Consider the following 22,557-nt stretch of genomic DNA (forward strand, 5'->3'; position numbering starts at 1 on the left):
ATCTGGGCTCTAAGGAGCGTGGTTATTGGGCACAGGACCCACACGGGCCCCCAAAGAACACTTTGCTGCTTGAAGTTTAGAAGTCAAGGCCAGGTGAAGTCATTTCCTTTTTTTTTTTTTTTTTCATGTTTTATCCACAGAACAAATGAGAGTGTTCACTGGTTTGTTGTAGGTTAGGGGACTAGAAATTCCTTAATACCAAAAAAAGCATTTTTTCCCTCCTCTCTCTTTCACTGTTCAAGTTAACATCCAGAGCTATTTGTGCTACATCTAGGGGGACATGTGTTCGTTTCCTGTGGCTTCTGCAGCAAAGTTCCACAAACTGGTGCTAAAAACATCAAGAATTTGTTCTCTCTCACTCCTGCCATGAAACCTATAAGGTTTCATTTTGCTCAATTAAAAGAACATTGCAGAGCAAAGTATTTGTCACGTATTTAAGAATGGATGGTGCCCAGTGACAGTCAAAAACCACCCCCGACACACTCATGCGTCAGTTTGAAGGTCAGCATTGCTTTTCCTCAACTTGTCAATGGAAGATAGTCAGGGAACCTCAAATCCACAACGGCGAGAATTTCAAGTGATACACAGGAATTTACAGCAATTTTGCTTTGTTTTTATTGATGATTTCCAACTACTGCAGTTTTCGGAGTATTTATAATAAGCCAAACTCTCCCCACTGTGGCAAGAAGATGACCAAGATCCTCCGACCCCACCCCACCACTTGTTTGGGGCAGACTTTTCCATGTCTTTCGGTCATGAACTACCTCGTGCATCAGCAGTGGGAAAACCACAGGGCTGGCCTCTCAGCCACCTGCTGCGCCTTTGACCCCTCTCTGGCCTTGCTGCCTTTTGGCCAGTTGCTTCTGAAATGCTAAGGGAAAAGGGAGTGAACAAAATGTGCCAAGGGCATGGTGTGGACCAGGCACGGTGCTCAGCCCCGATGATCAAAGACCGGCTAGCTGCAGGGAAGGGCTCAGAGTGGACACGGGCATCCGGACCTATGACAGGCCATGCCAAAGGAGGTGACTTGACCTTCTGTCTCCCGGGTGGGGGGCCCTGGACTCCCCGGTCCTTCTAAGTGACACCTCGTGGCCCACGGACAGTGGAGAACAGTTGAACTCCACTCTCCCTGAGGCTGGTTCAGGTCCAGTTTGGGAGTCTTTGGTTTGACCTAATTAGATTTCTCTTGAGTCTTGTGAAGCCAGCTCCTCATGGAGAGCAGACGCTTCGCCTGACTTTGATGGGCATCCACCTCAGTAGTGACTGGACACCCTGTGCCCTGTTCGAGGGGCCCCGGGAACCTCTTTGCCCTGCAGGGAACATATGTGATACCTGATCTCCCTCATTTGAAAGTCAGTGTTTCTTTAGGAAATGCAGTATCCATACTTATTTATTTTTGAAGATTTAATTATTTGAGAGAAAGAGGGAACACACATGCACAAGCAGGGGGTGAAAGCAGAGGGAGAAGGAGAGAGGATCCCAAGCAGACTCCCCGCTGAGCACGGAGAATGATGCGGGGCTTGATCTTATGACCCTGAGCTCATGACCTGAGCCAAAATTAAGAGTTGGACAGCTAACCGACTGAGCCACCCAGGTGCCCCCACACTTATATTTAAAGAGAAATTAAAAACACTTCCAACACTAAAGTCCGTTCCATCCCAGGGTTTCCTGTTCAGGACGGCAGCCCAGAACCTGAAAAGACAAGCAAATGTTGTCTGCTCAGCTTGCCCCTGAGAGCAGTATGGACGAGAGACCAAGGCCCCCGAGGAGAAGGGTGGATCGAGCGGAACAGGGCCCTCTTCATTCTGCAGGAGGACAGGAGGGACCAGACGCTTGGGGGGGCATCCCCCAGGGAGCAGAGGACCTGTTGGCTAAAAGGAAGGTTTTAATCACACAGGAATGAAGCCTGTTGAGTGACAAGATTAAGCACTTAATCTAAGGATGCAGCAAATTGCTTTATTTATAATGAGTATTGTATCGATGTTGAATAATAAATCTCACCTGTATTTAGAAGTATTTTTAAATCGACATTTTTGAGAGTTTTGTTGTGTTTTCCCTGAAATTAATAGGGAAAAGTAAGTGGATTCTTACATAGGCCGGCTCTCGCATATTTAGGCTGATGGAAATGAACATTGGCACAAATATTATGAAGAAACCATAATTGCTTGAAACACGTTTAGACCCCGGGAGTCACAGACATGATTTCAGAATCAGGACACATTGGGGCAATGACACTCTGGGTCCCGGGTCACGGGGACTGACCCTCTTTGCATATATGAATGTTCTGTGTTTTGTCATTTACAGGAAGCTCTTATTTCTTTACCATGAAAATTCCATTACGTTTGACACACATCATCTTGATTGTGTTTGTTTTGCTTGTGGACATTTTGCTCATTGAAAATGTGTTATTGTAAGGATATATTTTATATTCGTGGAAGAGCAACTGCATCGGGTCTCAGAAAAATCTTTTTATTTGGACAGAGATTAGTGGATTTCCCAGGGCGACATGTGCTTTCTGCACGCTCGTGGGCTTGTTACTCAGGAGATGGGAGCAGGTGGGGTGAGGCTGGAGGTCCTGTCTTCACGCCTCCCCCTGGCCCCCGGGGCCCCTTCAAGGAGTAGACAGTGGACACTGTGTTGCTACAGTAGCGTGGACCGCACCGGGCGCGGGCTGAGGGTGCCGACCGTCGCTTCGCCACGATGCGTCGCCAGCCCCAGCGGAGACGGCAAGGTTGTCTGACCGTCATCGACCTCCAGTCACTGACGACAGAGGGATTCGCTTTAAATGTCAAGCTTTCGCTCTCATCTCTGAGCCTCGGCGGGATTTTACACCAGGAAGGATTTTACACTTGGCGGGAAGGTGTCGCCATTTCTTCCTGGAAGACACGGGAACCGTACGGGGCATCCTGATTTTAAATGTTGACGCATGAAAAAATGCACCCGCGATGAGTAAGAATGGCAGCTAAATTGTATTAATTCCTTCTCCAGTAATCCTTATTTTGTACTAAGTGAAGGATACTACATTGAGGTCAGCCTCAAAGCGAGGTGTGAAACCAGGACATGTGACACGAATCTCCAGCTGACGAAACAATCTATCCAGAAGTGTTCTCTGTCCCAGGTTTTACTCTCCTCCAGAATTAAATGAGGAGATACAGAAAAACGCATTGTAAGCCAACTTTGGCTTCCTCTGTTGAAACAGAAGTTACCCATTTTAAACATAACAACGGAATGGTTTTCTCTCCAGCACCTGCTGGGTGTCAGGCCCTGGGAGGCCTGGGGACAGAAAGGGTTATAAGGCAAGGTCCCTGTCCTCAGGCACTTTGCAGTGTGGTGGGGAGAGAGGAGTGAGTCCGTGGGGAGTCTGCACTGGGGAGGAGCTCAGACCTGCCCTGGGGAGGAGGAGGACCAGGGCTGGGAAGCCTCTCTCCCGTGGGGAGGAGCTCAGACCCTCCTGGACCGCGAGGGCAGGAGGCTGGAAGGGGTGTTCCAGGCACAGGGAGAGCTTGGTTTCGGTTGTCGTCTGTCCCACAGAGGAAGCTGTGAATGTTTACTCCAGTTCCTGGAGACTTCCTGTTTTCCTGACTCCCCAACAACCCATTGTTTTATCCTCCATGTTGTCAACATGCTAGAAAACAGCATCTTTGCCCTGTTTTGCTGTGTAGCTCTTCGATCGCTAGTGACTGGAGCAAACACACTCCTCACTGTCGACAGGTACTTGATGAGCCTGTCGGATCTCAGTGCGGAAACACCATGTCAGTTCATTGACCCGCTGGTGACAGTAGCTTCCACTGGTAAAGGTGGAGACGAACCTCTCCTCTCCTCCATGTTACGGGTGTTAATTATCAACGCCTCTTATGTATAACATTGGCTCTCAGGTACTTGAGGAACAAGACTACAAGTGTTGCTTAGGGGGATTGCACCCATTCCCCTGCTCCTGCCTGCCCAGTGGTGAACTGGAGACCCGCACTTGTTTGGGGTGGAGGCTTCCGGAGGGGCCTGGGGGACGGGGATGGGGAGCAGGGCACCTGCTGCTGTGGGTCCGTAGGGCTGGCCTCTGCCTCCCCAAGGCCACCGAGGGCCCCGCCGCCTGGGCCTCGCCTTCTCTCCCACCTGCGGGCTGCCCGCACGTGCTTGTCCCTACCTGGGAACCCGACTCGGTCTGAGTCAGACCTTCCATTGATGGGATAATACTTTATGGCTTCCTCACGAGAAGACTCCTATTAGTCAAGATGGTTTTTGTTGCAAGTGGCAAACCCCACCCAAAGCCCCAAGATCTGGCAGGGAGGGGGCGAGTCAGAGACCAGACGTCCTGGCTCAGGGGGATGCCCACTGGTTTCACAAAGGGCCTCTCTCGCCCTGCACCCCCACCCTGCAGGCGTGCTGGCCCCCCTGGCCCAGGGGGAGCATAGTGCTGGTCCCCAGGAGCTTCTGCACGGATGGTACTGGACCTTGGGGCCATGTGCCCACTCTCGAGCCTCCCAGAGAAGTGCCAGAGCAAGGGAGGGGAGTCCCTCGAGGAGGGGAGCAGGGAAGCGGGGCAGGTCGAACACGCCCGCTGTAAGACAAGGCTCGGGGACAAAGCCGGGGCAGAATCTCGGCAGCTGGGTGCCAACGCCAAGGCAGCAGAAGGGAGGATGGTCACCTTTGTTCCCAGAGTTTCCATTTTTATTTAACAGACACTCCTAGAACAGTTCCTATGTGCCAAGTATGCTCAGAGCACTTACAGATACTAAGTTTCCTAACCCTTGTTACAACCACGACATGCAACCATGCAGTATCAGTACTTCCTCTCTTTTATAGAGAAAGAAACAAGCACAGCGAGGTTAAGTGACTTGTCCAAGGTCACACAGCTAATAAATAAGAGCCAAGCCAGAGCATACTCCCAACCGGTCTGCCCCAGAACGCACAGCTTTAGCAACGGCCTGCCCTGCTCTTCAGAAGAAGAGTGCACAACGGGAAGAGTACCTACCGCTTGGTCCTAGCTGGAGACTCGGGACGAGGGAGGCCTGGAAGAAGTGCTGCAGAAGGATGCAGGCCAGAGAGAGGCTGCGGGGAGCGGCAGGCCTCCCGGGGCAGCGTCTGGGAACGTCCCCTTGTGCGTGTGGCCCGGGAGCTCTCGCGGTGCTGGTCATAACGGAGGAAAACACCAACCCGGTTGATGGCCAGGGACAGGAGCCTGGTGGCGCTCGTGGGAGTAACTGAGGTGCGGGGCGCGCGCTCTGGCCATGACTGCGCATCGGGTGGCGCTGTGTGGGCTGCGTGAAGCCACCGCCAGGGCTCCTGGTTACCAGACCAAAGCAAGACGCAGAGCAGTGTGCGGAGCGAGGCCTCACGGGGCTGCTGGGCCGGTGCGGACACGCCGAGGGGCGCGGGGATGCCGAGGGAGGGCTGCAGGCAGGCCTTTACGCTTTCGGGTGGGCCTTTTGCAGTTGCATTCCCCGTCACACTAATGAGGTAAAATTGATTCAACAAACAGGAAGAAACTAAACCATATCTACTCTGTGCCCTTAAAATTTAAACTTAAAAGGAATGTGCACCCTGGTGCTGCTGGTAGGGCTCCATCAGAGAGCAGGGGGGAGGCCAGGGGGCAGCCCAGCCCAGCACGTGGCACCCAACCCCTCCTCTGTGGACTTGGGGCACCGCGTGGACATCGGCATCGATTTCTGCCCCCGAAAGGGCCCATTCTCGTACCAGGGCTGCCCTGCCTGGCTTCCAGGCGGCCAAGGTTGGAATTCAAGGAAGGCAGGTTCGGTGTCAGCTCCTTCCCGTGCATCCATCCACCTGCAACCCAAACAGGGACAGGGCGGGCGGGCATGCTCCTGGAACACATGCATGACGATTAGCTGACGTGTTTTATCCCAGGTGCTACTCAGTTTCTTTTGAATGAAAATATATCCACTCGCACAAGAAAATGCTTTCGAGCCCAGGCAGAAAAAAAGAGGCGGGAATTCAGAATCCTCTGCAGAAAACCCACTCTGAACCCAGAGACTCTCACAGCTGGACGATGAGCAGGGGAATGTGATTATCTGCCACAAAATTTATAAGAAGAAAAATGTATTACAACCATCTCGTTGATAAAGCAAGCACTGCATCTTAAGAGGGGGTCTTGTTCTGTTTTGTTTCCAGGACGGAGAAGCCAGCGCAGGAGAGTCTGACAAGAAGAGGGACGTCTGCCAGCTCTCCCGGGAGGCCTCGGAGGACAACGAGGTGTTCGGTATGTGACCGGGAAACTGGAGGACGGGGCTCCACGTGCGCAGATACACGCATTTGGGGAAGGTTTTAAGTTTTTAATCACATGAGTAATCTATGAATCTGTTCTCAGTATTGAAAATGCAGAGGCGGCAGGAATGTGGGGTGAGTCCCCTTGGTCAGCCTCCCGCCGTCCGTCCTCCCCGACGTGACCACACAGGTGGCCGGCGGCAGCTGCCCCGTCTCGTTCTTGTTCTTGTGCTCTGTGCCGTCCTGCTTGCAGGCTCCAGAGACTTCCCAGGTGCAGCCCTGCCGTGCGATATTTCTCTACTTATCTATTTGACCTTTGTGGGTGGAAAACCTAATGACACCTATAAAACAGAACTAACAGGGAAGTGGGACTGTCCCAAAGCCCAGATATTTCAACCACAAAGAATGACTCAGGAGGTGTTGAAAAATAACCGTTTTCTATAAAACTTTACTTTTTTGTGGAGCCCGCTGACAAACACGACTTCCCTGCGTTTCTGCGCCCCCCCAAGAGAATGAATGAACGAGTTCTCATTTGATTTTAACATTAAAAAGATCACCTTTCCCGTGTGACCACGATGCTCTGTGACTTGCCCACGATCGCGCGGCTGAGCAAGACGCGACGAAGATCTGTCCGCATGCCCTGCTCTCTTCTCTCCTCCAAGAATTCCCAGAGACGCGGGAACGATGGGGTAGCATGAAGCGTGCCCAGACCCTGAGGGCTCACTGGCGTGTCAGAGGGAAAGGGAGCAGTTTTCTGGCTACTGAAGTGAGTGTTCCTTGGACGGTGTCGTGTGCCCGCAGGTTATGATGCTCACGGCAGACAGGCCTCCTCACCGCGCTCCCTGGCCCGGCCGCGGCTTACTTACAGAACAGGTTTCTTAGTACTTTCGCTTCTCCGGCAGGAAAAGCCACCCCAGTGTCTTGTTCCTGATTTGCTTGCTCTTTTTCAAAAGTCCCTTCTGTTTCTGTGATTCCGTCCTGAGTAAACACCCGTAATGACAGAAGTACTGCTGCCCACTGTCTCAGTATCTTAAACTGTCATGAAAATCAGCATAACCCAGAGGTGCAGAGACTGAAAACAATGCAGATCAGTTTAATGGAAACCAGTGGGGTCAGTGCGAGTAGGAATCGGCACTCGCCGGGTTACACCTGCTGCAGGCTGATTTTCCTGGGAACTGGGTGGGGAGGGGTTTGCCGGAGCATCGTCCGCTGCCTCCCCGTAGCGGGGCCTCCATTCCTCAGGGGCAGAGGTACCAGAGGGGAGAAGAGACCAGCACCTAGGGTAGGCGCTGCCGCAGGCGTTCTGAATGCAGAGGGAAGGCACTCTATAGATTTGAATTGAGTGACGCATCTGAGCATCGATGATTTCGAGAATAAATCCGTCTGTGAACCTCTAAAATAAAGGTTTCTCTGGACTACCTCTCTGCTCCCATATTCCAACTCCATATGTATATTAAACACATAAAAGAAAACGGCAGAATAAAAATGTCCAATTTTAGGTTTCCTGTATGACAAGAGTACCTTTTAGAAGGATTTTGGCTAAGCTTACTTATTTTTTAAAGCAAATATCATCTTTCTCATTATTCCCCTGGTTACATGCTTTCAGGATAGTTCACAACAGTATCCGTCATCCCGTTCCTTTTGGACACACACACATCACACGTGTGCATACGCACTTGTGACGCAGATACGTGTAACTTGGGAAAAGTCTACGACACGTGTTTCCTAAGTCGGCAGAAGCGTCGTGTGGCTTCTGAAGCTCTTTCGAAGGCAGCCTCGTCAGCTCTCGCACGTAGATGCTCAGCCTGGATGGAGACTGAGCTTTGTACAGTTGGCCATGCACCAAATCCATCCTGGCACAAACTTAGATTTGTCTTCTGGTGGGAAGAATAGCGCCGCAAGCAGGTGCTGCCGGGGTAGTTTACCGCGACTTCCCCGGGCTGGAGCACTGGGCACGCTCACACGGTGCTGGGCGCGCAGCCCTCACGTGGTCAGGAAGCAAGCCCTAATCATCGCCTTCACAACGTGGGCAGCTGGCCCCGGGTCCAGGCTGAGTCACAGCAGAGGGGAGGTGTGAGGAGCATGCCATCTGACGGCATCTGACCTTGAGTGAGGGCGGCCCGGGGGGCCTCACAGCTCCCGTGGTTCTGGCCTCAGCAGGCCTGACTAATACAGACCGGGAGTTCCTGCAGAGCTGCCGCGCATCTGCTTTTGAATTTACGATAATCTCCCACTCCTGATGCTTTCCTGGAATCCAGAGAAACCCCGGTCTAAAGGGGCAGAGTGACGAGGGAAAAAGAAGCTAAGCAGATCTTGGCTGTCAATCTTGACTGCATAATCTTGGAAAATATACCTGAGCATTCTTTTTAAATTATGGAATGTTGTACAAATGTCACTCCAAATGAAATCAGCAGCTGCCTCCCACTTTTCCTGACTAGACAGAAGTTCCCCGAGTACCATAAAAAAATCCCATGCTTTCTTGATGTTCTGTGAACCCTGAGTCATCGGCACCCATGTAGCAATTATCTTCAAGCTCCTGGTAATCATGTTGTCCGTGTGTCAGACGAATGGCCCTTGTCCTCTACCTGACACATTTCTGCAGGATCTAGTCCTCAAGGTCTCTGTGAATGTCAGGAAAGACTGTGGCCTTCAGCTGGTTGGAGTCCTGGCTTAGCCACAGAATTAGAGGGGCTCAGAGAGGTCACAGCCAGGGGCAGACTATGGCAGGTGCCCCGAGCTGCTGGCTCACACGTGTCTTGCTCAGAATCACAGAGTGCACAGCTACCACCAACCAGTGTCCCCCGTACCTCCGTGAAGGCTGGAACCGATCAGGTACTTAGCAGCGCACTGAGGACTTGTATTTACTTTTTCATTTCATGGGAAAATCCCAGTGAAGGATTGTTCTTGATCTAAGCGAATCACTCATTAGAAATGCACAGTTCTAAATCTCTTCCTGTCATGCTTTTTCTGACAGTGTGTGGTTGTACTTAGCACTGTTTGCCTGGTTACCTAAAGAGGAAGAAAACACGGTAGCCTAGAGAACCACATGTTGTCTGAGCTTTGGGGAACCAGGTCATTTTGTGGTCGGCTAGTTATTGAGCTTTTTTTTTTTTTTTTGCACCGTGCATCCACACATCTGTTGTACACGATCTTCGTCATTTGAAAAGCAGTCAGCAAAAAATGCAGAACAGTCACCCCCACCCCTCCCTCCAGAGTCCACTAGCCATAAAGCCAGGGCAGGTGAGGCAGCCGAGGTGAGCAGAAGCCTGGGGTCTGCCTAAATTATAGTGACAAAGGAGTGAAATCCCCCAAAAGAGGGCACCCCTGCTCTTTCCAGACAAGTGTGGCTCCTTCCAGACCAGACCCACATCTCCGAAGTCAGAACAAAAGGAATGAGTACCCAACACATCAGGTGAGCTCGAGCACAGTTTTGCAGGATCCCAGGGTCGTGAGAACATCGTCTCCCTGCCTCGGTGCGTAACGGCGCCCATGGCTAAGTGAGGGACGCACTGCACGTAGGGACAGACTCCTATGGAGCATCACGGGGAAAACCTTCACCAGCTCAGTGCTCAAATAATGGAGATAGAATTATCTATGTTTAGTATTCAGCAAGAAAGTACTCATATTGGAAACACTGAAGTTTATACAAGGATGATCTATTAAGTATAAATACGTGTGTATATGTGTGTCTTTATTTCACAAAGTTTGAGTTAGCTCACAGTAAGAAAACACACAAACAATAAAATATAGAAAACATATAGTCAAGGTCGAGTCAAGTAAGACCACGCATGTGAACCATATGGCACCTGCTAGTTGTTGAACACCGCATTGAACCTGCCCCAGGAAGACGAGACCCAGTCCGTTTATTTCTCATTTTACGTGGGAGGTAATGCAGCTACACCACGTTAGCTGTCATTTCTGCCCTTGCACGCATCTTCTTGTGTCTTGGTTCCCTCCCAGGTAAGCAAGAGAGATAAGAGAACCCCCCAGAGTGAACGAGCAAGCTCACAAACGTGCACCTTTAGGGCGCCCCTGTCCCCCGTGGGGACCGACAGAAGGGGGCCTGCGTGCATTCCTCAAAGGAAGCCCAGCTGTGTTTAGCCAGTTGTAAGAACTTTTCTCCTGTTTCAGTTTGTATCATAGATGATCGCGTGGTAGTCAACAACTGCAGTGTACTTTCGTGGTAGCTGTGCTGATGAGTTTCATAGGCGAAGTGTAATAACTGGATAATGAGTTTCCTCACACCTCGGCGCTCTGTTTGAGGCACGTGTCCCGCTTTTGGCCTCGCCTTGGCGGTGTCCTGCGTGGCTCGTGCACTCCCCTCCTCTAGGGACTGTGGGGGACACCCCTCTGGATGGGGAGGACCTGTCAGAACGTGTGCAGCTGGGGGTCATGCTCTACCACATCTGGGAAATACTCTCTCCCACAGACAGATATATCCCCTGAGAAGTTTCACACAGCATTGAAAAAAAATCATTCCTTTTTTTGTTTCCAATACCCTTCCATGAGAAGATCTTTTTAGTAGTATTTGTATTTGATCAACCCTGATTACTGGACTAAGCTACAAAACTAGTAAGAAACCGTCATGATGATACAAAATTCTGTCTCAACTCAGTAATAACTGAAGGCCAGGAATCCACCCTGTGCTTTCCTGTGGACCCCTCGTTAACTGTCCCTCCAAGCGCCCTCCAAGAATGGTTATCGGCAGCCTGCTCTTGAGAATCGTGGATGCTGGCTTTAATTTATTGCTAATGATGGTTTGATTGCTGCCTGAGCCTGTTATCCGTATCTAGGCGAGCGACAGAACCAATCTTGAGCGTGTCTTTGGGGCAGATATAAATCATAGAGTCACAGCCACCCGCTGAGAACTTGAAGGAACGCTCGATGTCATCTGGTCTGACTCCCATCGTAGAGATGAGCGTCTGCAGGCCAGGAGAGGCCCATAGGCCACAGGGACAAGCTCCTGCTCTTGGCCCTGCTCTGAGCGCCCCAGGACACATCCGCTTATCCCCGGGGGCCCTTGGAGAACAGAAGCAGCTTTCGTTTCTGTGGTTGACAGATGTTAAAACAGCGACACAACAGGAGGCATGTTATTCTGTGCATTTGCGGGACTATGAGTGGTACTTTGTATCTTTCAAACCCAAACACACCTGCGAGGGTTTGCGTGGCCTCGTTGTAGTTCCCAGGCAGCCCCTGGGGGGCGCCCCTCTTTGCATTCTGGGAGCTTGCTTATGTCTAGCCAACAGCTGCTCCCGGCGGGTGGGGGGGCCAGTGCCTGAGGGCCCCTGCGGTGAGCGTGGCTGCCCGGGGCGGTGGGACGTCTGGTTCTATGTGACTGTGTGGCAGCCTCCGCTGCGAGCTGTTGGACGAACGTCCCGGTCTCTAGTTACACCGAGTAACTCGGCGTATGGACTCCAGACCCCTGGCAAGACATGCAGCCTCCGGTGTCCCGTGCAAGTGGGGGTCCTAACAGCTGACCCTGTTGTTGTGAGGAATGCATGGCATCAAGACAAGTTGCCCTGGGCGGAGCTTCTCAGGGAGGAGGCAGGGGCCGCGTGCACGGCCACCCACGGTCTGCACCCGGGGGGCGCCTGTCCCCGAATGTCTGGCCTCCCCAGCGACAGCCATCCCGCCTCGAATAGTCTGCACACGTACATGATATTTAATTGTATGTGTAGCGTTTGAATGTTAGAAGTGCGGAAGTTGCGGGTTTTCCCCGAATCTTCGGCTCTGAGGCCCGTTTTGCAGACACATCATCTGAGGAGGGTAATGGGAGAGACGGTAATGGCCGGTGCCCAGGGACAACTGGCGTGTTCGGCGGGACCCGGAGCCTCTGTCCTCTGCCGCGTGGGCAGCAGGGAAGGGTGTTGGTGCTCCTCTGCGAGCAGCGCTGGTCTCTAACGTCCCCGGGACCCTCGCAAGCTTGTCTAGCTCCTGGAATAGGCACTCAGCCGCTGACCTACGGGCCGCCGTGGTCCACCATCGGCACTCACCTGGATGATTCCAGGAGCCCCACCTGGCCCCTGCTTCCGTCCGGACCCCCGCCCTCACACCCGCCTCCTCGAAGAGCACGCACCCCGCCCTGCCCAGAGCCCCGCCACCCTTGCCACAGTCTGGGGGCCCCTGTGGGCTCTGGCGGCCTCCGACTGCACCTCCTACACTCCCCTTCCTCCCTCACCCACCCCTGGAGCACAGGGCCTTTGCACGGGCTGTGCCCTCCCTCTGGAACACTCTTCCCCAGACATCTGGGCGGCAAGCCCCCACCCCTTCCCGTCTGGGCCCAAATGTCTCCTTCTCAGGGGTGTCTCCTCTGACCGGCTACTTAGCAGAGAGCTGCATTAGGACGGGTGGGCTTGCCAGCCTACCAAACAAACACCAGAATCGCAGAGCTCGATGTGGGTCTCTACCCGTGTCAGAGCCCAGCAAGGTCAGGCAGCTGAGCCCCAGCAGTGACCCGGAGACCCAGGCCGCTGCCGCTGGGGCGGCAGGGGGCAGCCAGAGGGGGCATATCTTGCAGGGAGACAGTGTCCATCACTTCCACTTAGGCTCCCTGGGCCAGAAGTAGTCCCACGACCCCAGCACACAGGCCTATCTCACGGCCCTGTCTGGCCAGGAGGAGGGGAGCCAGGATAGGGACACGCTGCCTCCCACGGCCAGGGGTTTGGCTCACCGCACACTGCATGTTGTCTGTCTCCCCGGCGCCCGTGGAAGGGGAGCTCCATGTGGCCAACTGTCTCCTTGTGGAGCATTTGGTGACAACGCAGTGATCCGAGGGACCCACTCACCCTGCTGCCCTGCCCGCTCCTCTAAGGCAGACTTGCAAGCCGCTGTATTCTGAGAACAGTGCCACCCAGACAACTCGTCCTAAACCTGAGCTGTTTACTGCTGAGGAGCTCAGCCTCGGGGCCGCTGCTGAGCGAGGGATGTGCATGAGCATCGTGCATTAGAACCTGTGTGTGCATGTGCTCACGCGTGCCCATGGGTGCGTGTGCGCGTGCGTGTACACAGGCCCGTGTGGGTAAGTGTTCTTCCCACCGGCAAAATATCTCTGAAACTCTGCAGGTTGCTTTTGTTCTTTGAAATTAGGAATTGCTGAGACTACCTTCATTCCAGCGTTTTCATAAAAACGGTCTGTCCGTAGATACGGTTTGTAGTTTTTCCATATAAATTCCCCATAATGGTGAAACCCTGGGCCACGCAACCCCAGTGGGGAGTGGCGGCTCCGGGTGAAGGAGCTCGGTCCCGCCTTCCGGTGCGTCCTGCGGAGAGGGGCGCCCCCACTGACTGCGAGGAGGGGCGGGGCCCCAGCGACAGGGGTGCGGGGCGCTGCGCTGGGCATGTCCTTGCCCTCATGGCAGGCCCTGCCGGCCTCTCCGCTCCCCGAGGCCTCGCCGGCCCGTCACAGCAGGGCTAGCGTTGGCGGCTTCTTAACAGCCTTCTAACTTCAGAAGCGGAGTGTGCCGTCGTTCACATCCTAGAGCCGAGGGAGGTTTCTGCACGGTGGGCACTGGCTCACACCGTTCCCAGCACCTCTCCGCGAGGTCTGCAGGTGAGGTCAGGTGGGGGGGGATGTGCTGCGCTGGGAGGGGGGCCGGGGGGCGGGGGGCGCAGGCACCTGCGGTGGTTGAGCGTGTGCCGGAAGGCGGCTCTGGGTCCAGCGGAGGCTCGCCCCAGGAGGGAACTTGCTGGACGTCCGGAGGCAAAGAGGCCTGACGGTGGCCCCCCAGCACCCTTAGCCCACTGGGCCTGGCCTGCACCATAAAATGGGTGGCTAGGAGTCACTTGAGGCCATCCAGGCCACAATAGGACGACTGACAGACTTCCAGAACAAAGGGGGAACACAGACCTTACAAATAGCAGCTGTGATGGGTTTCGGCCAGTGGCCGGCAATGGGTCCCAGCTTGAGGCCCGGGGACGCATGACCCTCCTGGCTCCTCTCCGTGGACCGCTTCATCTGACCTGCGGCTGTGCGCCTGATGAACGAGCACGTTTGGCTCCCGTCAGTAAAAGTTACCATTTCCCACTCGGCCTCACACGCAGCCTGAACTTGCAGAGTGAACCCCGGAGCTGCAGGGCGGCGGTGGACTGTCCCCTCCCGAAGCCTCCGCCCCCGCGAACGTGTCCAGGGGCCTGGGGCCCGAGGACGGGACCCGCCGGCGGGCAGAGCGGCACGCATGCACACCTCTCCATCACCCTCTCGTCCGCCTCTCCCACTGAGGGAGGGGCTGCGTGTCTCTGCCATGAGTCCGTATGGGGTGAGCCTCCCCACTTCCTCACCTCCACCAAGGGCGTTACTGTCAGTATTTTTTAAACTGAAGAAATGACGTGTTTAGAAAGGAAACTAAAACAGCACACTACGCTCTGGGTTTAGCAGCGCTGCCGGCCAAATCCTGCCAGACCCACAGCTGTCCCTACCCGTCACGCCGACCGACCCCGCTCCTGTCCACACCACGGCCGTGACTGAGTCCCACTTTGCAGTTGCGTTCTGCCCGGTTTTCTCCTTGGAGCTGCGATGTGTGATGTGCCAGGAGGGCTGTTAGTGGTCCTCAGTCCTCGCTGCGCATCCCGCAGCTCCCTGGCTCGCAGCCACTGAAGGGTCACGTGAAAGGAGGTCCTTGTTCAGCCCAGGCTTCCTGGTCCGAGTGGAGTGTCACTGCTGGGCCCCCCAAGCCTCCCCGGACACTCCCAGATCCAGAGAAGCCGTCCTCCGTCTGTCTGGCAGGTGACCTCCTGTACCAGGGATGCTGGGGGCGGGGGGGCTGCTCCTCGAGGTGATGAACGCGGCGAGGTGCCGGGAGGTCGGAGGCCCTTAGAGTGGGCGTGTTCTTCGCCAGAAGTGAAGTCCAGGTAATTTAGGCACATCCTGACTGGAATGTATTGTTAGATGGACCTGGTGCATTCAGACCATTTCATTTCAGGACTTCCCAAAGTATATAAAGTGTACCTAGGAAGACGCCCCCGCCTTTCTCCCTGTGTCTCCAACACCAAGGGGTCTTACCCATGCCTCTAGCTGAAAGTTTTTTTAACTTAAATTACTTCAAAAAGCACATCTTAATGTTCAATTTCTTTTTCCCGGGAGCTGTAAGAGCCGAAGACGTGAGCAGGTGTTACAACGCTGTCAGAGCACGACCTGCCACAGGTGGAGAGACGGCTACGGGACGCCTCCGTGAGCTGAACGCAGCAGGGACTCCCTGAACGCCGTGTGATCTCGGGGGATCTTAGCACAAGCTTTGTCCTTCTTTCTGGAAGCGGATGCAGCCCCAACTACAGTGGCGTGGAATGTGATGCGCACACTCCTTCCCACGTGCATGGACACACTCACATGTGCTCACACGCACGCACGGAGGGAGGGAGGGCAGGGCGCCCCCGAGCCACCCCCAGCTGGTTCAGAGGCCGTGGGCGGAGGTCGGTCGGTCTGTGTGCGGGCACGGCGGGCAGCCCGGGGGACCCGGCGGCTCCGTACGCGAAGAGCGAGCCCCGCTCGGCCGTGTGCTGGAGCATGTGGGTGGAGGTCTTCTGAGCTTTGCTGCAGGCCCCCGTTGGCCCGGACGGAAGACTGAAGCGCTTCCGTATTTCAGTGCGATCCGGATGCCAGTGCCCTGAGGGCCTGCGGAGCGGAGCGCGGTATTATTGTCCGGGCACCGTGGGCTGGGAGAGGAGAGCAGGACGTTTACCCTGCAGGACGTGGGCGTCCCCGCCCCCCCGGCCCGCGTTGCTCTCCTGCACAGCAGGTTCTGGTCTTGGCTTCTCCCCTACGTAGGAATGCGCCTCATTGTGCAGGGATGCTGCTCGGTCCCCCAAGTCATTCTTCCTCATTTTCATCAAAATTGAAGGAGAGAAATGAATATCTGCGATCGTGTGGGGGTGAGGAGCCGGCCGGGGTGATGGGGGGGAAGCGTGAGAACAAAGAGAAAATCGGGGAACCATAGACTGCCCTGTAGGTCGGGGGGCGGATGCCAAGGGCTCAGACGTTAGGAACACAGTCATGTCTTATGCACACGCTCCTTGGCTTCCAGTAAATGGTCCTTAAAGTTTAGATGCCTGGGACGATCAGCGGCACTTCGACTCACTCAAGGAGCTATCTCTCTGAAATACTGTACAAACGCAGCATAAATTCTTCAAAGGTGGGAATTTCTAAGCCACCGACACAGACCCTTCGCTGAGCAGTGGGTTCAGCTGGGGTCCAGTCATGGAGTGTGCGGGGAAGGGCCCAGTAGCTGGCTGTCGGCTCCGGCAAAGCTTATAAAGGGGAAAGTACGTACGTTGACATTCAAAATATAAGTAGAATGCTATTTTTGTGCTTCAGAACCCTAGTTTATTTTCAAAATGTGAGTTTTCGAGTCTTTATTTTTGCCACTGCTTCTCTCTTCAGCAAGGTTCTTGAGCCAGGAGAGAAGGGTTCTTTGCCAGCTGTCCCTCGATGAAGCAGCCGTTCGCAAGTCTGGAAATGCTGCTTCCGTGGGGCAGTAGGGCTCTGGGAGATGTAGCTTCTCCAAGGCAAGAGAGGACAAGAATGTGGGTAGAATTGCTCAATGAGAACACGTGGGTTTTGTCGTTGCTACAGTTACCCTGCTTAGGACATCAGCAGTGACAACGTCCACACTCAGCAAAACCCAAAACAGTACACAGTACTTGTTTCTGTGGCTACGGGAGTGGGCATCCCCTGGGGAGGCGAAGGTGGTCAGGAGTTCTGCAGTGACATCTTCATGGGACCAGAAGTAACGGGGTACAGAGGCGGGACTGGACAACAGCAGTGACCCTTTCCTGAAGGCAAACAAATCTGAGCTCCGACATCCTCAAACAGGCAAAATACTCCTTTCAAACCATCTGGCATGATTTCCAGGCCCCACTGGAGCTACCTCCCGTACTCAGAGCCTACACTTGCAGGAATTTCAAAGACAGAAAATAGACCAGTGTTTTCTTCCTTCGGGTTTGAACGGGGACCAGACTAGAACGCTCTCCATTCTGCATCTTGTGTGAGTGCAGGGGGACAGCAGTGGACCAAACAGTGGACAGTCCTGGACATTGCTTTTCAGCCAGCTTCAAATCCCGACTCTCGCTTAATAAGTGCGTGTTCTCCGCCTTGACCTCCTTGGGCCTCACTACGGGCACCTGTAAGATGCAGACTGTCATACCTGCGGGGCAGCGATTTGGGGGGAAGAAGTCAGTAACACGGTGGTGTCGGCATGAGGACACTGGCTTGTCTTGCCTCCCTGCCTCCTCCGGTCATCGGGCCCCTTTTTGTTCCACTGCAGCCCCCTCAGCTGGAGGTCATTAACACGTTCGCTGCAACATGCTGCTGCCTTTTCCCCACCAGTAGGTCATCCCCAGAATGCTCCGGAGGCAGGAGCACACAGCACTCTAACAGCTGGAAGACCGACCCCACCTAACGGGGGAGCCTAGAGGGCCACTTCTCACCCGCTGCTTGTTGAGTGCGCCAGTCCCTGCAAAAGGGATTTTCAGTGGAAGGAGAGTGTTTCCAAGTGGAGACAGAGGAGTTCAAAGCAGAGAAGCCAGAAGAGACACCTGCTACACTTAGATCTTTAATTCTCAAACCGACAGCATCCTTCTTGCCGGCACTGTTTGGTGGTCACATTTTAGAAAATTAATTATTAGAGTTCTAGCTTTTTAGTTGTTTTCAGTAGTCCTGTGATTATAATTTTTGCACAGAATCTTCTGACAAATAATAGATCTAATTATTTCATTGCATGACACCCGAGATGTTCTGGTAGATACGTAATCACCAGCTAATTTGCTGGCATTCGGAATTAAATACTCAACATGTTTTAACTTCTTTCAGTTGCCTTGAAAATCTGAGCATATGCCCTTATGTCTTCTGATTTCTTTGCTGTTTTGTTGAAAAGTTATATTGAAGCGATACCACAGTAAAATGGAGACCTCCTTAATTGCTTTCATTTTCAGCAGATTTATGGAGATATAATTTACATACCGTAAAGTTCACCGGCTTTAATCGGGCAAATTAATGCTTTTAATATATTCATGGAGTTGTGCCCGGTCCACTCTAATCTAATTTAGAACCTTGTTGTCACCCCAGGGAAAGCAACTGCCGCGGGCAGCTCCCCGTCCTCCCCGCCACGTCCAGCCCCCAAAACCACGAATCCTCTGTATGTGGCTTTGCTGACTTGATACTTGTGGCCTTTGTCACCGGTTCCTCTCACTTAGCACGGTGTCTTTAAGGTCTGTCCAAGTGGGGGCGAGGGGCCGCACTCTGCGCCTTCTTTTGGACAGCCCCTGATGTGTTGGTCCGCTCCCGGCTGGTGCAGGTGTGGGCTGCCCGCTCGCCCAGCTGCCATGAACCCTGCTGAGGCAGCTCTACTCTTCACGGTCTCCGCGGGTGCAGGTGCTCTGCTCTTCGGGCGGACGCCCACCGGCCACGGCTTTATTTTGTTCGTATGTTGAGCTCCAGGGGGCAGGGCTGTCTGTGTACACAATCATTTTTATTCTACCATTCGCGTGTGGGTGTTTATCAAACCCCATTCCACCACCCAGGGGAAAAGTGCATTTAGTGTCTGATTCCCTTAATCGCTGGAGATGTCAGGCTCACAGGCAGCTGAGGAATGGAGGGACCTCCGATATTTTGTGGCATCAGAGATTTCTTCTCCCACCTCCAGGAATTGTGGTCATCATTGGATGATTACCTTCAAGTTCAGCTTCTCTAAGCCGATGCTTACCGACGCTGAAAACCTCTCCCCACATCCTCCAGAGCCGCCCCTCCCTGCACCCAAGGAACAAGACGGTCATTCAAAATCTCTGGGGACCATGATCTGCCGCATGCCCCCAGGCACCCCCCCACTGGCACGTCGAGAGGGGCTGCCCACCCCAGACTCTCGGTTCAGCGGGGACGGCTGGCGTTGGGAGAGCTCAGAGGCAGCGGTTTGCCACGGGATCCTCACAGGCTCTGAACTCTGCGCCTCTGGGCCCGTTCTGAGTCTTGCCCTCACCTCGAGTAAACTGTCCTGCTCTGTTTCGTGGGGGAGAGTGGGCCAGGGGTCTGAGGCACTCCGGCGAAATTGGGTATTTTGCTCCTACAGCAGTAAGTTCCCATGTCTGTGAATGTCCCGAAATAGGATGACAGCCTTGGCAGAAAACGTCTCCGACACTCCTGGGACGGAAGTGGCTGCAGGTCTTCACGTCGCCACTAGGAACGTGGTGAAATATTTAACAGATCAACACGGACAAAAATGAGTATCCGTAGCTAACTTGCAGTTTGGCCCAGCCATTTGAATGTGTGGATTATTTAGTATTTTGTACCATAGCTAACAGTTTGCATTAACGAAATGCTCCCCTCCAGGTGTTTTCACAACACACACGTCCAGTCCGCTCACAGGCTTGCCCCCGAGCTGTGCTTCTGCTGTCGGCTGAATTTTCAAGCAGCACTTTAACCCTGGCGTCCTGTTAGCACCCGTCCTGAGACGCGGGCCGGCTTCTGGCCTGTTAGAGCCCGGCGACGGCTTCCTTCTCCTTCGTCCTGTGTGTGGCCGACTCGCTGACCGGTTCAGCAATTTCACGGTCAATTGGTGCTTTTTCTAATAGAAAAAAAAAGAGATGAAATGAATTCATGATAGTAATTTCAACTCTGAAAATGCCTTGGCTACAGAAGGTAGAAATACTGAGCACTGCAGGACTCTGTCATTGTCCACGTATGTTGGTGACCCCAGCCCTCCTGACTCCCACGAGAACCCAGGTGCTTTTCAGAATGTACGTCCCAGGCCAGTGGAGCCGCAGGTGTTCTGTGAGGTCATTGGTCACACACACGTCTCTGCTGGGGGCTGCCTCATACATCGATGACATGCTCAGTCCAGCACTGACCAGGTCAGCAATCGGTTGTCTCATCGGTAGGCTGTCACGTTTTCATGGAGGCTGGGCCGTGGCCTGTCCACTCGCTGTGCTCAGGCTGCTTTGGGTCCCCTTGTCATCAGTGTTCTCCAGGATGTAATGTTCCTTTTCCAATGGGAAAGAAGAAGCAGACTGACTCCAGGCATGTGAGTGGATTACTTAGAAGAGAAAGCCTCAATCACGATACGTATGCAGATCAGAGACACCCATTTATCAATGTATCTGGATGTATCTCGTATAAAGGGCAGTCTTCCGTCACACACACGCCGTACACACACGTGTGCACATAATACAACAACACAGAAATCTACCACCATCCTAAGAACTGTCTTTAGGGAGACAGACATGTCCATTTCCTAGAAGTAAATTTATTTGAACAGAAAAAACATACAGCTGTTGTTTAACAAATGCTTTTTTCCCGTTACGAGTTGAATTTAATTTGATTTCCAACCCTTCAGATGTGATTTTGTCTGTTCCCAGAGCAGATAATTTCTAGGTGCCTTAGAGGTAAGTGTGGAGCTCCTCCACTGGGAGGCGAGTGCGGGGGGGGGCACCAGTGTGACGAGGTGCTCTCCGGGACGGTTCGAGCCCCAGGGCCAGCCTCCGAGAGAAGGATCCGTAACGCCGGGGGCAGGGGTGGCTTCTGAACTGAGCTTGCAGGCCTCAGCAGGGAGCGGGGAGACGAGGGCAGAGTTGGGCAAGACAGGGTCGCTCTGCCCCTTGCAGAACCATCGCAAGAGGATTTTGCAGGCCGAGCTAGGAGTGCGGTCTTGGCGTGTTGGTGGGTGAGCGCCGAGGGTCCCGAGCACGGTGGGGACTGAGAGATCATGCCGTGGGGGAATGGGTATGGTGGTGGCACATCCGGGCTGAGGCTGCAGGGGTGCCGCTGAAGTGGGGGCTGCAGGCCTGCAGAGGGGAGGCGGGAGGACTGTGACGGCAGGATCGGTTCTCAGCTCTGCAGATTTGCCTTTCCAAACATCTCCCCGCGTTGTCCTCAGGCCACACATTGCCAGCCTGGCGGCCTTCCTTGTCCTCCCTGCTGCATTCACCAGGCGACCCGGTCAGTCTGCGTGGCCCTGGGTCCTGCGGCAGAACAGGCTTCCTGCCCCGAGGCATCGAGAGCAGGTAATCAAGGTTAGCGCACTGAACCCGCTGCCGCTTGGACATGAACCCAGTGGCATACCAAGCCCAGCCGCCGCGGGCAGATCAGCCCAGGCCACCAGCATCCAGAGCGGGGATGCACATCCTGGTGAGGGTGGTTTGCACAGCCAAGAGGGAGAGTGGAGGTGACCAGAGACAGAGACTGAGGCCAGGGCCGCACGTGACGCAGGTGGGGCAGAGCCTGTAGTGGGAGTCGGGGTCAGCAAAGGTCAAGCGGAGTGGCTGAGGCGACAGGGAGGCCTTGAAAGCTGAGCAGGTCGCTGTGGTGTGAACGCCCGGGGGTATGAGTGGCATCCGCTAAGACGGCGCTTGAGGCAGGTGTGAAGAGATCGGCTTCGATGCGTTCCACATCCATCCTCCCTCGGCGCTGGGCCCACGTGGCACGCAGAGGAGAAAGTAACATGCTCCCATCACGACACTGTGAAACCGTCGGTCCATTACAAGGCACCGAGTATTCGGGGAGATTAAAAGCTTTGTCTCCGATAAACCACTTTCTAAGGACGACGCCGAATGTGCCATGTTTGGGCTTGCGGGGACGTACAGACAGAGGGGACTTCACAGCCCACCCCCGACCTACTGTGAGTGACGCTGGCCTTGGGGGGTCAGCACCTGGCGGTGACAGCGCCTGGCAGATTACATCTCACAACCGGGGACCAGTTAGATGCTCTTAGGTGCTCAGGGACCAGTAACCGGGACCCCTGAGATTACCCAGGACTGGTGGGAAATGTCACCACATTGGCTCTGTGATGAAGATTTAAAACGTTATGTTAGATTCAAGGGGACTGATTTCCCTTGGAGAACTTTGTAAAACACATCCACATATGAATATAGACGTGAGCTTATTTCCTTGATGTGGAAATGCTGACTTCCCACTTATGATAATTTCCTCATGAAATTATCAATTTGTTCAAGGTTCATGTAACAAAACAGAAAAATAGATGATCACAAGTACCCATTGTGGTTGATTTAAAATTTTCATAAATCAATCTTTAAAAGTATCTACTTCCACTGGATAAGTAGATGGGATATTTTCGGTTTCTTCGGTTGGATACCCTATGAAATTAAATGGTTATCTGACTATAGGATCGTGATAAATGGTCTTGAAATGATTTTCAAAAAAGAAAATAACCCCCCCAAAACTATATTAGTATGCACTTTACTCAAACAGCACATATCTAAGAACAGTTAAAGCAGCAGGTGAGTTGACAAGAGTTCACCTGAGGCCGTTTTTATAAATCTCTTAGAATGTCTTTTTTCTCCCTATTTATCTAGTGTCACATCACCTTTTCTTGCTCTGAATAATCATGTTTTATTGCCTGA

General features: G+C 53.5%; 1 protein-coding gene and 1 long non-coding RNA gene across 5 annotated transcripts in view; both read left to right on the top strand.

Annotated features, from left to right (window-relative positions):
• Positions 1–6,105: 6,105 nt before the first annotated feature.
• Positions 6,106–22,557, top strand: part of MBP (myelin basic protein) — a 64,073-nt gene continuing 47,621 nt past the window's right edge. For 2 of the 4 annotated variants that reach the window (XM_081800992.1, XM_081800993.1), the window contains exon 1: positions 6,122–6,214. The gene's annotated coding sequence lies outside the window, so the exon portion shown is untranslated. Of the gene's footprint in view, positions 6,215–22,557 lie in introns of all 4 variants that reach the window. The other 2 variants (XM_081800990.1, XM_081800991.1) reach the window with 2 other exon arrangements.
• Positions 13,819–22,223, top strand: LOC145716720 (uncharacterized). The gene is made up of 2 exons (XR_014139524.1): positions 13,819–15,066; positions 15,299–22,223. It is a non-coding gene; the product is annotated as an uncharacterized LOC145716720 (long non-coding RNA).

The sequence above is a fragment of the Leptonychotes weddellii genome, chromosome 13 (assembly GCF_054177405.1).
Source record: "Leptonychotes weddellii isolate Sample4059 chromosome 13, ASM5417740v2, whole genome shotgun sequence".
Taxonomy (NCBI): Eukaryota; Metazoa; Chordata; class Mammalia; order Carnivora; family Phocidae; genus Leptonychotes; species Leptonychotes weddellii.